At 43.3% G+C, this 14,795-nt stretch overlaps 1 pseudogene across 1 annotated transcript; it reads left to right on the forward strand.

Annotated features, from left to right (window-relative positions):
* Positions 1–2,861: 2,861 nt before the first annotated feature.
* LOC143775806 (acyl-coenzyme A thioesterase 3-like) lies at positions 2,862–12,642 on the forward strand (annotated as a pseudogene). The gene is made up of 2 exons (XR_013215712.1): positions 2,862–5,353; positions 12,071–12,642. The product of XR_013215712.1 is annotated as an acyl-coenzyme A thioesterase 3-like (transcript).
* The last annotated feature ends 2,153 nt before the right edge of the window (positions 12,643–14,795 follow it).

The raw sequence follows: 14,795 nt of genomic DNA on the forward strand, positions 1-14,795 counted from the left end.
CTCATCTTGGCTGTTCTGTCGCCGAGGCGTGACTGCCCATGTCATGCTGATTGACAGCCGGCGTACAGCAGTTTAATAGCTGGTTCTCTGTCGCCTATCATCATGACGTTGACAGTCACATTCTATCAATAGAGCAAAGCGGATGAAAAGCCTCTGCTGATGTGATGTCTGTGGAAGCCTCAGAATCGCTGGTAGGAGCTGTCTGTGACCTCAGCCAGCAGAGATCAGGGCCTGGCACAACAGGCAGATAGTTAGCAACCACCTGCCTATTAGTTCTACCTATAGTGAAAAAAATTAATAGTCCTGAAGGTGTGGTCCTATAAACAAAATGTATCCCATCTCGATAATGTATGATTACTGACGGTCTGGTTGGTAAGGATAAGGGAATGCAGGACAAAATGGCCAGAGTTGCCTCTTCCAACCCAAAGTTCATGGAGCTGTGGTCTCATATGCTCCCTATCGCTTATTCTTATATTGGTCATATATGTTTTTATGGACAACACTTTAGAGGAAAAAAAATATTACAGGGGTTGTCACTTTGTGTGACTGCAAATTTATGAATCCCCCCAGCACACGTACTTACGCTGCGTGGATTTCCAACCCAGGACCGAATGAGTTATACATACCCCAGGCCAATGGGTGCAGCCTTCCTCCATTCACTTGTATTGAGCTGGGGTGAGGCCCTGACTAGTGATGTGGCCGCCAGTGGGCCTGTCCGACTAGAGGGTGCAGCCTCGCTTCATACAAGTGTATGGAGAGCGAGTCTGCGCCCACTGGCTCGGGGGGTATGCATAACTCATGCATAGCCTCCGGTCCCAGGTTGGAAACCGGTAAATCCACGCAGCACAAGTGCGTGCGCTGGGGGATTCATAAGTCTACAGTCCAACAGAGTGACTGCAGACTCATTGATTTGGACCAGACAACCCCTTTTAATGAAAATGTAGTCAAGCATATCGGTCTCTTTCTACTATAACTTATCCGAAATCATTGAACCCCATTATTAAAAACATTAGAAAACATTTTGCAATCAATTAAATAACAATTAGTGATGAGCGAATATACTCATTGCTACGGTTTTTCCAAGCACGCTCGGGTGGTCTCCGAGTATTTGTTAGTGTTCGGAGATTTAGTTTTTGTTTGTGCAACTGCATGATTTGCAGCTGCTTGCCAGCCTGAGTACATGTGGGGGTTGCCTGGTTGCTAGGGAATCCCCACATGTAATCAAGCTGTCTAACAGTCGTAAATCATGCAGCTGCGGCAAGGAAAACTAAATCTCCGAGCAGTCACAAATACTTGGAGACCATCCGAGCGTGCTCTGGAAAACCTGAGCAACGAGTATACTTGCTCATCACTAATAACAATGTAAATGGCTAAATACAACTAAATAATATATTCCAAATATGTTCCAAAGTTTAGGGTCACCCAGACAATTTTGTGTTCTCCATGAAAACTGATACATTTTTTTAATCAAATGAGTTGCCAAATGAATTGAAAATCTAGTCCAGTCGTTGACAAGGTTCGAAAAGAAGATTTTTATTTGAAATAATAATTTTCTCCTTTGCTTTCGTCAAAGAATGCTCCCTTTGCAGCAATTACAGCATTGCAGACCTTTGGCATTCTAGCCGTTCATTTGCTCAGGTAATCTGGAGAAATTTCACCCCATACTTCAAGAAGCCCCTCCCACAAGTTGGTTTGGCTTGATGGGCACTTTTTGAGTACCCTACGGTCAAGCTGCTCCCACAACAGCTCAATGGGGTTGAGATCTGGTGACTGCGCTGTCCACTCCATTACAGATAGAATACCAGCTGCCTGCTTCTTGCCTATATAGTTCTCACATAATTTGGAGGTGTGCTTTGGGTCAACCCAAGAAGAGGTGCAAAACCGGCAAAGTAAGATTAAAATAGATAAATCTCCAGGTCCGGATGGCATACACCCACGAGTACTAAGAGAACTAGGTAATGTAATAGACAAACCATTATTTGTTATATTTAGGGACTCTAGCGACCGGGTCTGTTCCACAGGATTGGCGCATAGCAAATGTGGTACCAATATTCAAAAAGGGCTCTAAAAGTGAACCTGGAAATTATAGGCCAGTAAGTCTAACCTCTATAGTTGGTTAAATATTTGAAGGGTTTCTGAGTGATGTTATTCTGGATTATCTCAATGAGAATAACTGTTTAACTCCATATCCGCATGGGTTTATGAGGAATCGCTCCTGTCAAGCCAATCTAATCAGCTTTTATGATTAGGTAAGCTATAGACTGGACCAAGGTGAGTCATTGGACCTGGTGTACCTTGATTTTTCCAAAGTGTTTGATACCGTGCCACACAAGAGGTTGGTACACAAAATGAGAATGCTGGGTCTGGGGGAAAATTTGTGTAAATGGGTAAGTAACTGGCTTAGTGATAGAAAGCAGAGGGTGGTTATAAATGGTAAATTCTCTAACTGGGTCGCTGTGACCAGTCGGGTACCGCAGAGGTCGGTGTTGGGACCTATTCTCTTCAACATATTTATTAACGATCTGATAGAAGGTTTACACAGTAAAATATCAATATTTGCAGATGATACAAAACTATGTAAAGCAGTCAAAAGAAGAGAAGATAGTATTCTGCTACAGATAGATCTGGATAAGTTGGAAACTTGGGCTGAAAGGTGGCAGATGTGGTTTAACAATGATAAATGTAAGGTTATACACATGGGAAGAAGGAATCAATATCACCATTACACACTGAACGGGAGACCACTGGGTAAATCTGACATGGAGAAGGACTTGGGGATCCTAGTTAATGATAAACTTACCTGGAGCAGCCAGTGCCAGGCAGCGGCTGCCAAGACAAGCAGGATCATGGGGTGCATTAAAAGAGGTCTGGATACACATGATGAGAGCATTATACTGCTTCTGTACAAATCCCTGGTTAGACCGCACATGGAGTACTGTGTACAGTTTTGGGCACCAGTGTTCAGGAAGGATATAACGGAACTAGAGCAAGTACAAAGGAGGGCAACAAAATTTATAAAGGGAATGGGGGAACTACAATACCCAGAGAGATTAGCAAAATTAGGATTATTTAGTCTAGAAAAAAGACGACTGAGGGGCGATCTAATAACCATGTATAAGTATATAAGGGGACAATACAAATATCTCTCCGAGGATCTGTTTATACCAAGGAAGGTGACGGTCACGAGGGGACATTTTCTGCGTCTGGAGGAGAGAAAGTTTTTCCACCAACATAGAAGAGGATTCTTTACTGTTAAGGCAGTGAGAATCTGGAATTCCTTGCCTGAGGAGGTGGTAATGGCGAACTCAGTCGAGGGGTTCAAAAGAGGCCTGGATGTCTTCCTGGAGCGTAACAATATTGTATCTTACGGTGATTAGGATCTTTAGAAGGTCGTAGATCTGGGCACTTATTGTGATGGAATATAGGCTGAACTGGATGGACAAATGTCTTTTTTCGGCCTTACTATGTTATATTGTCCTGTTGTAGGATGAAACTGGCTCCAATCAAGCGCTGTCCACAGGGTATGGCATGGCGTTGCAAAATGGAGTGATAGCCTTCCTTATTCAAAATAATTTTTACCTTGTATAAATCTCCCAGTTTACCAGCACCAAAGCTACTCCAGACCATCACATTACCTCCACCATGCTTGACACATGGCGTCAGGCACTCTTCCAGCATCTTTTCAGTTCTGCATCTCACAAATGTTCTGTATGATCCAAACACCTCAAACTTGGATTTGTCTGTCCATAACACTTTTTTCCAATCTTCCTCTGTCCAATGTCTGTGTTCTTTTGCCCATATTAATCTTTTCCTTTTATTAGCCAATCTCAGATGTGGCTTTTTCATTGCCACTCTGCCCTGAAGGCCAGCATCCCGGAGTCGCCTCTTCACTGTAGACTTTGACACTGGTGTTTTGCGTGTACTATTTAATGAAGCTGCCTGTTGAGGACCTGTGAGGCATTGATTTCTCAAACTACAGACTCTAATGTACTTGTCTTGTGCAGCGGGGCCTCCCACTTCTCTTTCTACTCTGGTTAGAGCCTGTTTGTGCTCTCCTCTGAAGCGAGTAGTACACACCGTTGTAGGAAATCTTCAGTTTCTTGGCAACTTCTCGCATGGAATAGCCTTCATTTCTAAGAACAAAAATAGACTGTCAAGTTTCACATGAAGGTTCTTTTTTTCTGCCATTTTGAGAGTTTAATGGAACCAACAAATGTAATGCTCCAGATTCTCAACTAGCTCAAAAGGAAGGTCAGGTTTATAGCTTCTCTAATCAGCCAAACTGTTTTCAGCTGTGCTATCATACTTCCACAAGGGTTTTCAAGGGTATTCTAACCATCCATTAGCCTTCTTACACAGTTAGTAAACACACAGTACCATAAGAACACTGGAGTGAAGGTTGTTGGAAATGGGCCTCTATGCACCTATGAAGATGTTGCATTACAAACCAGATGTTTGCAGCTAGAATAATCATTTACCACATTAACAATGTATAGTGTGTATTTCTGAATCATTAATGTTAGCTTCATTGGAAAAAACTGTGCTTTTCTTTCAAAAATAAGGACATTTCTAAGTGACCCTAAACTTTGAAACGGTAGTGTATAAGTTTCTCAAAATTCAGCACAAAATGTTCCTTTTACTGACTACTGCAGCCTCAGAATTATTCATTTTTGATACTTAAACACATGACGTGCGCGAATATTGTGTATAGACGGACACCAGCTTCTGGCAGCGTTCCTCAGGAATCTTAGCCCATTCCTCATGGGCAGTGGCCACTTTTAAATCCATCAAAGATTTTCTGTGCTGTTTAAATCAGGTACCTGTGACGCCACTCCAGAATCTTCCAGGCCTCCTGGTGGATTTTCAGGTAATGTATGGATCATTGTCCTTTTGGAAGATCCAATGACGTCCAAGCTCCAGCTTCTTATCAGCAAATACTAGGGAAATAAATGTCCCACCTGTGCGGAGGCTGAAGCTTCAGCATCATTGATCCTTCCAAAAACAACTGCTGCACAATTGGTTGAATCCATTTTGCCACCATTCTCTCTGGTGTCACATTGTGACCTGCCGCAACTGTGACTTGGAGCTGCAGATTTTTCCAATTGTGACAATAAAATAATAACAATGAAAGTGTTGGTAACTATGGATACAGACAACATGCTCCATTTTCTTCTCAGATGTGTGAATAGCACAGTGAGGAAGTAAGAGAGAAACCACGGCTGTCACTTCCTCCAGATGTCTGAAGGAGAGGACAGTGAAACCAGCACTGACTGGCTGCAGGGATCACGTGACATAATAATATCATGCGATCCCTGAAAGAGCCAGTGCCGACACCGCTGGAATGGCCCCAGAGGTGAGTTAAGTGTTGTTATACTGAGGAGATTGTGAAGGGATTTTTTAGTTGTGGACAACCTCTTTAAGATGGATGTATCTGATCTGTGTTCCACTGTGTTGGTCTATGCATCGATCACGTGATGTATTTTGCGTGAGGCTGGCTGATATCAGGTCAGTCTGATCAGTAATCTACTGTGCTGGGCTGTTTAATGGTCATGTGATATATTTTACCTGCGCCAATTGTTCAATTCGGGTTGATCTGATCTGCAGTCTACCTCCTCATCCTGGTGGATGTCACGTGGTCTAACTCAGCAGAATGATGGGTGGCTCTGTTATCCTGTGTTTTAGTCTGTGCGGAAGTCACTTGATAAATGTTATGTGCGAGGATTGATGGATCTGATCTGTAATCTACTAGTTTAGGCTGGTGGATGTCACGTGATGTATTTCAGCGCAAATCATGGTTGATTTGGTCTGTAATCAGGGCCAGACTGGTGGCCATCTGGCAATTCTGGCAAATGCCAGAAGGGGTCTGTCTGGTCGTGGGCTGCCTTGTTGACATTGTTAACAGTATTGGTGTTCTCCAGACACCCATACTGTTAAGAGTTGTGTCGGAACGCAAAGTCGCTGACTCCGTCACTTACCCCAGCAGGCCACAGGTATCATTAGAAATATTGGTCTGGTAGTAAATCTTGCTTTCCTCCTTTCAGGGCAATATTAGTAGTAATATATCCCATCTGGTTTTTGGGGACGGGGACAGCATGGGCCTGTGTGATTTCAAATGCCAGGACTGAATATCAGCCCCAGTCCGTACCTGTCTGTAATCCTCTGCTTCGGTCTGTGTAGGGGTCATGTGATCGCAGCATGTAGTCAGCTGACCCCGAATGATGCTCCGAGCTGTCAGTCGCAGAGCGGTGGCCGGGCTGTGCTCACCATACACCGGCCAGTGTGTGTCCGTGTCCCCGCAGTCAGGGCTTGCGGATGAGAAGCTGCACGTCCGTGTGCGGGGCCTGAGCCCTGGGGCTCCGGTGACACTGAGGGCGGTGGTGGTGGACGATCAGGGCTGCCTCTGACTCCTGTGCCCAATATGAGGCTGATGGCTCTGTGGGGGGAGACTACACTGGGGTTCTGTCTATGGGGCTGCTCAGGGGTCTGTCCCCCTCTGTGATGGAGAAATCTTACCATAGGCTGCAGCAGAGGAGCGTGCACAAGTCTCCGCTGCTGCTGGAGGTGCTGGTGCACAGAGACCACAGTCACCCCAAGGCTTTACCCGAAGCCGTGCTGGCCAAATCCAAGTGTGACCGACTGTACCTGGCCCCCGGAGTGCGGAAGATCCGACTGAGAGAGGGGGCAGTGCGGGGCAGCTTGTTTCTACCCTCAGGTAATAGGAGCACAAAGTATGGCGGGTCTAGAATCATCAGCACTGAATATGGACACAATTGTCACCACCTGGGCCGTATTGGTGCCAGCTCCGGTACATAGCATGCAGGAAGTGATCAGGATGTCCGTTTGTCTTTAAAAGGTTTGTCACCTTATAGGGAACTTTCCCCTGCTGTCTGTTAACTTTAAGCAAAACTGTCCTTTACTCATCTGCCCCTGTCTATGTTGTTTGGCCGCAGTAGTGACATCAGGTCACCAGCACCTCAGACAATCACTGAAGTCAGCAGTGTATGCTTGTATTTGAGGTTAAAGGGCATCTGTCACCTCCTGGGATGTATATGACCTATTAATATGGGCATACAGGTAATAGAAATGTTACACTGGTCCTACCTGTATGCCTTATATTAATGGTCTTGTTGCTGAGAAATGTTATATTCTGTCTTATGTTAATGATTTCTTCCAGGCTGCGGGGCGTGTGGTACCTGGAAGATATCCCTGCCCTCTGTCCTCATTACAATACTAACTGACTAACATCAGTTATGGCCCTGGAATCCTGCGCCCTGCTCTCCCTCCACAATACATACCTCATCCTCCCTTTCGTGGGCACAGCATTCAGGGATCTTCTGCACAGGCGTCAGTGGCTTCTGCTCCAGTGACCTCCAGTGTGCGTGCTAATAAGTTGCTCTCCCCACTTCTTCCCTGCTTAGTCATTGTGATAAAAAAGGAAGTATTGTTCCAGCTTCTGTTTAAAGTCCAAAATATATTCAAATGTTAAAAGATCATGGCAGGATTCGGTTCACACAGACGTATGCGACAACACGTTTCAAACACTCAATGCATCCTTTCTCAAATCTACATACATAAAATCCCATGGGAGCTTTACATAAAACATGGCCAATAGGGGGAATCAATTACAATCACATGACCATGCATAATTAAGATTACATACATGTTAAAATGAAAATACAAAAGGAAAAGAAAAACAATGGCAAAGATAGTGCAACAATGATGCACATCCAGTATTAAACATTTATAATGAAACATGATTTCCCTGCGGGCATTTAAACCCGTGGAATGACAAGTTCCTAGGCAGAAAATCCCAAACTCCTCTCTCCCCGAGGAAGTGATAGCGAAACGCGCGTCGGGGCTCCTGTGCATCGGTTTTGGGCATCAGTATGGGTAAGAGATCATGATGTTTCACCTAGTTATACCTTATTATATATTTTGGTGATAATCCACAGACAGTCTTGCACTAATGATATCTCTGGTAATTTTATGGCTATGTATACATATATGCTTCATGTACATATATCCAGGCTGAAAGCACTATGCACTTTATTAATGAACTTATGCACCTGGATGTGTTCATTATAGCCATGTGATATGCCTTTCCTTTGCTTATGGTTAAATTGCTGCCCGCCTGTTCTTTACCATATGAATCTTGGTATTCAGTATGGATTGTTTACGTTGTATTGGTTGTTATTTGGTATTGTGAATTTAATAAAGACTTTTTCTTTTAAATTTCTAGTCTTTATCGGATTAATTATTGAATGTGCTCTTTTGGTACATCCATGCTTTATTATTAGATAGTTAAAACTCTCTATTACTCTTATGAATTTTCTATGATTTTTTGAGAGGATCCTGGATATGTAATATGTATTTTGCTATGTCTTATTGGTTCCGGTATGTTTTCATCTCCGGTCATCAGTATTCTAATGTCCCCGCCTCTTGGCAATGTTGTCAATCTTTCGATACCAAATACTTTTAGTGAAGCTGTGCACCTCTGGTGGTAAGTAACAAAATGTTTAGATGCAAAAGACATTGTGCAATTAGAGCTGGAAGAAGAAACTATTTCAGTTATATGCTCCGAAAGTCTAACTTTCAAATTCCATGTGGTACACTTGACATAACTTAACCTCCGGAGGTATTTTTGTTTTTTTTTTGTTTTCATTTTTCGCTCCCCTTCTTCTCAGAGCCATAACTTTTTTATTTTTCAATCACTATGGCCATGTGAGGGCTTGTTTTTTGCGGTACGATTTGTACTTTTGAACGACACCATTGGTTTTACCATGTCGTGTACTAGAAAACAGGAAAAAAAATACCAATTGTGGTGAAATTACAGAAAAAAATGCAATCCCATAGTTTCTTGTTTTGCTTTTTTACTATGTTCACCAAATGCCAAATCTGACCTGCCATTACGAGTTCATAGACACCAAACATATCTAGGTTCTTTTTTTATCTAAGTGGTGAAACAAAAATTCCAAACTTTGTTTAAAAATAAAAAAAGGCACCATTTCCCGATACCTGTAACGTCTCCATTTTTCATGATCCCGGTTTGGGTGAGGGCTTATTTTTTGCGCACCGGGCTGATGTTTTTAATGATACCATGTTGGTGCAGATACGATTGCATTTTAATACAATATCACGGCGTGCAAAAAAACATAATTCTGGCGTTTTGACTTTTTTCTCGCTACACCGTTTAGCGATCAGGTTAATCTTTTTTTTTATTGATAGATCAGGTGATTCTGAACTCGGCAATACCAAATATGTGTATGTTTGATTTTTTTTACTGTTTTACTTTGAATGGGGCGAAAGGGGGAGGGTTTAACTTTTATATATATCATTTTTTAAATATTTTTTAATTTTTTTTTTTACTTTTGCCATGCTTCAATAGTCTCCATGGGAGACTAGAAGGTTCCATAACACTATCGGCTCTGCTACATAGAGGCAATGATCAGATCGTCTGTATGTAGCAGAATTACTCAATTGCTATGAGCGCCGACCATTCGGCAGTGACAAACACAGAGGCATTTAACGGGTAAATAGCCGCGGGTGGATCGCGATTCCACCTGCGGCTGTTTCTGGCACATATCAGCTGTTCAAAACAGCTGACATGTGCCGGGAAAGATGTAGGCTCACCGCCGGAGCCCACATCAAAGGGAGGGTGTCTGACATTGGCGTACTATTAGGCCCGATGTCCGAAAGGAGATAAATTACATTCAACACATCTAATCATGTGCACTGTGTTTCTTCAGTTGCAATTAATATATTGCTTTACTTTATATTGTTTATTGTTGTTGCTGTCAGAATATCTGTGTGTTACTGCGGAGTGTGCACAAGTCCTGCATCGTGAACTGTTGATGGTTTAAACAAATATGATTCTTGACAGGATTGAAAAAACTGGGGGAAATAATATTGCCTAAGCTATATGACATCCAGTCACTAGAATGGATGATAGCATATCATCCTCATATAAAATAGCGATATGCCTCTGAATTATGGATTTAATTTTACTTAACTGTGGACTGAATTGAATAGAGAGGACTGGTTTAATTTCAATAGAAATATTGGTAGTTGGTTTATGAACAATAAGATCCTGACGATTTTTGCTTTCCACAACTTTAGAAGCTCTATCAAGGGTCCATTGGGATAACCTCTCCTTTTAGTTAATTGCAACTTAATTTTTTTCTCCTGATCCAAAACATTGGTGTGATTACAATTTGTAGTGATGCGTGTAAGTTCACCCACCGGTATCAAATTGATTGTATGCTGAGGGTGACTGCTGGTGGCATGTACGCTGGTGTTGCACGATGAAGGTTTGGAAAATGTTGATGTAATTATGGTTTTACCTGCATTGCCTTTCAATTGCAAATCTAAAAATGATATAGAAAATGCATTAGTAACATGTAAAACGGAGGTTATATTGATTGGAATTTAAATACCATACAAATTCTGGTATGGCAGATACATCGCCACTCCAGATGAAGAGTGTGTCATCGATGTATCTGCCATACCAGAAGACGCATGACAAAAATGGATTGTCCATAAAATGCAAAAACAACTCCTCCCAATAAGACATCACCAAATTGGAGAGGGATGGTGAATGTTTACCACCCATCGATGCCCCTGATTTTTCTTTTCCATAGTCAGCGCCATGTACACATGGCAACCAGGCAACCCCCACATGTACTTATGCTGGCTAACAGATGTAAATCATTCAGCTGCGGCAATAAAAACTAAATTTCCGAGCACTAAAAAATACTCGGAGGACACCCAAGCGTGCTCGGGAAATCTCAAGTAACGAGTATATTCGCTCATCACAAGTAAACAACTTTGTTTCAAACATGTAATGCTCATTCATACACACCCGTGGCAAGTAACATATGTGTGCAATATGAAAATCACACCTGAAACCATATAAAAAGGAGAGATGTTGACTCAATCTTTGTATTATGTGTCTGTGCGTGCCACACTAAGCATGGAGACCAGAACGAGAAGAGAACTGTCTGAGGACTTGAGAACCAAAATTGTTAAACAATATCAACAATCTCAAGGTTACTAGTCCATCTCCAGAGATCTTTATGTTTCTCTATCCACGGAGCGCAATATAATCAAGACGTTAACAACCCATGGCACTGTAGCTAATCTGAGATGATGTGGACAGCAGAGAAAAATTGATGAAGGGTTACTATGTAGTATAGTCCAGATGGTGGATAAGCAGCCACAATCAAGTTCTAAAGAAATTCAAGCTGTCCTGCATGCTCGGGGTGCATCAGTGTCAACGCAAACTATCCATCTATATGTGAATGAAATGGAACGCTATGGCCGGAGACATAGGAGGACCCTACTGCTGACACGGGCATAAAAAGCTAGACTGTAGTTTACCAAAATGTACGTGAGTCAAAATCCTTCTGCGAAAGCGTCTTGTGGACTGATGAGACCAAGATAGAGCTTTTTGGTAAAACACATCATTCTACAATTTTCCTTTCATTCTTTTTTTTTTGTGTTCCAATACACACAAAGGAAATCAACATGTGTATAACCAAACATGCATGACTGCAATAACTTTCTGGGAGAAATACTTAATTTTCAGGAACAATTTCAAGGATGCCAATACTTTCAGCCATGACTGTATTGTGTTTTTGGGTTGTTTACATCTCAAAAGCAAACTGACAAGTAGTAAAACCATCAGTGAATTCCATGCATCGATGCATCCTAACAGTTCTGCTATTTCAATTTTCAGGAATGCTGTTTGGCAACTATAGTGCTGGTCACTCAGCTTTCCCAGGAAATGATATGACTTCGGCTAGTTGCATATCTTGTTTCTAGCTATTGTCAGGCATATACACTCAAGAGATATATGCCCATTGGTGGCGACCGGATAGATGGTGGGGCATCTGTCCATCATGAACGCAGGGTGACATGTACTGTAGGGTGAGAGCACAGATGTGGTGTGCACCTACCTAATAGACTTTAGGTAGTAAAACAGCACCATGTCTGCCTGTATTTCATATATCTGTAACGTTGTAGTGATAATACTTTTTACTGACATTGTTTTGTTTGTTTTTTTTCCTGCAAGATTCGAGGGTCTGGAGTTGGTGTAATGGCATCTGGTAAAGGATCAGATCTGGCTCTATCGATGATCACCTTTCTACCCCAGGTGATTGCAGCAGTCAGTATATCTGGGTGCTGTGACAACACCGCTGCCCCACTGAGCTACAAAGACTTCACCATCCCAGCCTTGGCATACGACATGAGCCACGTCCAGATCTCTGAAACAGCAGTGTTTGATATATCTGAAGCACTTGATGATCCACTGGATCCAGCAAACAGCCAGTGTCTGATCCCAGTAGAGAAAGCGCAAGGTTCATTCATGTTTGTTGTAGATGATGATCTGAATTGGAAGAGTTCTGTCTATGTGATGCCTGCCATGTCTCGCTTGCAGCAAAGTGGGAAAAGTAACTATAATCTGCTCACTTACCCAGGGCCGGGCATCAGATTGACCCACCATCCAGTCCCTTCTGCCCAGTTGCTGTCAATAGAGTCTCGGGTGTGCCTATTTTAGGTGGAGGTGAACTAAAAGCTCACTGCCAAGCGCAGGAAGACTCCTGGCAGAAAATACAGGACTTTTTTTGGACGCACTTAAAATAAGATAAAAACTGAAAACAAAATGTCAGGCGCTAGTCTTACGTGACAGCACGGAGCTGTCATTTCAAGATTTGGAGTTTACTCCTATGCTCCGATCAAAAGAAGAATAATTTTTTTGGGGGGGTTGTTAAGGTGATCCATTTTCAATAAAATTTTACCACTTGTCTCCTCATGCTCATTTTTGGAAAATCAGGGGTGACAGTAGAAAGGAAAATGAATAAAATGGAGTGATCAGGACAGGATCCAATCCCTACACCTACACCTGGCTCGATCCGGGGGCAGACCCAGGAGGTTACAGGAATAAAACCCTCCTCCCACCTCTGAACCATGCTGCAGGAGGTATTCTAGATGGAGGACGTCAACCAACCTGGAGAACCTACAGAGGCAGCCCCTCCGACCTCGGTAGTCCTGCATCAGGTGGAGTGAGTCAGGGTTGAATCCCTGGAGAAAAGAACTGTATTTTTTTTTTATCTGTATGTTTTATGGGTCAGACTTACTGTAGGAAATTGCAATCTCAAACCAAGCACAGGGAATGTGCTATATGTAGGAATAGATTAGGGGCCACCTACACGAAAAGGTTGTGTAAAGAGTGAATCGAGAAAACCCTGACAGAAGAATCCCCTTCCCTCATGGATAGTAAAAGAGAAATGATTAGGGTAGAAATCAATAAATCTCTGAAAGAGATTAAGGCCGGCACTTCAACTAGAGAAGCTAGTGTAAACTCCAGTTCAGTAGAGGAGATTGAAGATGGAGAATTGGGGGGTTATTATTCAGACACCTCATCATCATCCTCAACTGACAGTGACAGGAATCCTTGCCACAAATAACAAGAGGACAGCGCCACAATGGATGGTGAAAATAGAAGCTTACATCTTTATTCTGCCTTCTGTAGCGACGTTTCGGTCAACAGACCTTTATCAAGCTTCATCAGCAGAAGGAAATCTGGACAAAAGAATTATTGTTTCAGAAAGGCACAGCAAACTTTACGGTGGTGGCATCACAAGACAAACTTGTCAGGCGGAGTTCCTTGGGAAATCAAAAACCCAGAATAATCACCACAGATGCAAGACCTTTCGGCTGGGAAGCACTCACAGAGGGCAGAATTCATCAAGTAGGATGGTCTCAAGAGTTGCTGGACTCATCTTCCAACAGGAAAGAACTAGTGGCTATCAGGTTAGCACTTTTAAAAATCTTACCAGAGATAAAAGGGCAACATGTCAAAGTCTTGTCAGACAATCATATATAAAGCAAGGGGGCACAAGGTCAAGGGGTCTTGAATCGCCCACCAGGGCTGTGGGGTACTCGGTACCGGGTCCGGTATTCACCGGGGGATGTCACGGTGGCGGCGACCCTTCCGTGGCCCTGGGCGCCCATGTAAAAGGGGAATTGAATAAAGTTTATGTTCGTGACGCCACCTGTGGTCAGTGGGGACCGACGCTGCTTTAAGGGGTCCTCTGGGGTGATGTTATGGCAGCTAGATGGTATAACTTCCCACAGGTGAAGTATATCCCCAGGGCTCCCGGTGTGTAGATGAAAGATGGTGAATGGCGCAGTAAAGAACGAGGACACAGGTATGCAGTCTCTTTACCTGGTTTACTGAAGACTTCAGGCAGCCACAGTCCAGGGTACCAGATCACAGGATAGGCAGAGTCCGGCCGGCTTGGAGGCAAGTTGGGAGTCCCCTATCCAAGTGGAGTTAAAAGCCTTCCTCTATGGCGGTGGTGTTGTAGTCCCTTACTGCCTATGGCTTCTGATAAGGTCCTTCACAGTTCACAGTTCTTCTCTCTGTCCCCCGTATAGGATAGGACACAAAACCGTATTAAAGGTGACCTGAGCCTTTTTACAGGATCTCTATCATGACACGGGCTCAATGCGCCACTTTGCCTCCTGGGTATTGAGGCGGACAGGTAACTTGCAGTTCAGCTGTCCTGCCGGTCTCTGCTGTAAGTCGTAGAGTCCCTTACAACCTCGGTGTTCCGGCTACCGGTTATCTGCGCCTCAGAGGGAGGCAGCCCATTCGCAGCTGGTCTCCCCTGATATCACTCTCCTGTGCTTCGCTCTCCTACACGCTCGCTGCAATCTGTTCTGCTTTCGGTATTATCTCTGTCCAGGAGCTGCAGCACTTTCTCGTGGCTGCACGGCACCTCATACGTTCT

This window comes from Ranitomeya variabilis, chromosome 1, assembly GCF_051348905.1.
Source record: "Ranitomeya variabilis isolate aRanVar5 chromosome 1, aRanVar5.hap1, whole genome shotgun sequence".
Lineage (NCBI taxonomy): Eukaryota > Metazoa > Chordata > Amphibia > Anura > Dendrobatidae > Ranitomeya > Ranitomeya variabilis.